Here is a 1,235-nt window from a genome sequence, read left to right on the forward strand (position 1 = left end):
AAGAGTGGGGGGGCACTAAAGCCTCAAATTCCCTCAAAATAACAGTGTCTCTTTGTGGTTTTCTACAGTCCAGTGTAGAATATTTTCACAGTTCTTTGCAGTAATTCCATATTTTGCATTTAAACACAAAGCAGCCTCCCTTTCTTGCTTGTTGTAGTCTCCACGTTTACACCAGTGTCCTTCTGTGATAATAAAGTCCAGTGGCCACATCAGAGCATCCTGGTTGTGATTATAACTGGGACATGATGTTTTCATGCACTGTGAGAAACCTGGTGATTCACCTCTGAGAACATGACACACAGCGTTCAGGTTTCTGGCAGATAGCAGGGCCTTTCTGCACTGTTCACAGTGTCTGTTGGTCCTGTGATGGACTAGTGGATGCTGTTGAGCCAACCCTGAACATCCACACATCAGCTAAACTGTTGATTACTATGCAGTGTCCCACGTAAATAAACAAACAAGGTCACAGTGCAGCATTTTGCAGCATTTTGCCTGCAATTTATGTATGAATGCAAAGATTACTGGAATTCTGCAATTAATGTATGAATGCAAAGATTACTGGAATTTAGCCCTACAAGTTCCTGGGCTCCTCAATCTCTCAGGACTTTAAGTGGACAACCAACATCAGCGCCATCGTTAGAAACGTGCGGCAGAGGATGTACTTCCTGAATCAGCTCAGGAAGTTCAACCTGCTCCAGGAGCTGCTGATACAGTGATCACTCACTGGCCGTTCAGTCTGGATCCCAAATGGTTTCCACTAACCCTCCAGAACCACACAAACCAGGCAGAGTCACCTGAGCTATGGTACAAATTGTTTCCACAGTCCTTGGGTTGTTAGCAAGAAAACAGAGTGAAACTCTAGGCCCAAATGTCTGACTGGGTGCCACAGGGTGCTCGCGTTTCCTCTGTGGAAGTGGCGAATGAGGAGCAGTTGGCTTGGATTTCTTTGCAGCCTGTATAAATGGTCATGCTCTTGCAGTCCACCTGCATGTACACTGTTCTTCATGTGTAAATCCTAATTCTTTTATTTGACTGTTCCTAAATCCAGGATTCTTGCTTGACCCTGAAGTTGGTCCAGTTCCGACTTACTGAAGCTCTTATTCCTGCTCCAAGGAGTGAAGAATGAGGAGGCCGCAGGAGGAGTAGTATCAGTGGTTGTCTTTTATGGATGGACACATCCCTTTATTTGAAACCAGATGGTGACAGAAGAAGAAGAAGCAGCTTTTACCCAGAGA

The sequence above is a fragment of the Monopterus albus genome, unplaced genomic scaffold, assembly GCF_001952655.1.
Source record: "Monopterus albus unplaced genomic scaffold, M_albus_1.0 scaffold451.1, whole genome shotgun sequence".
NCBI classification, from domain to species: Eukaryota; Metazoa; Chordata; class Actinopteri; order Synbranchiformes; family Synbranchidae; genus Monopterus; species Monopterus albus.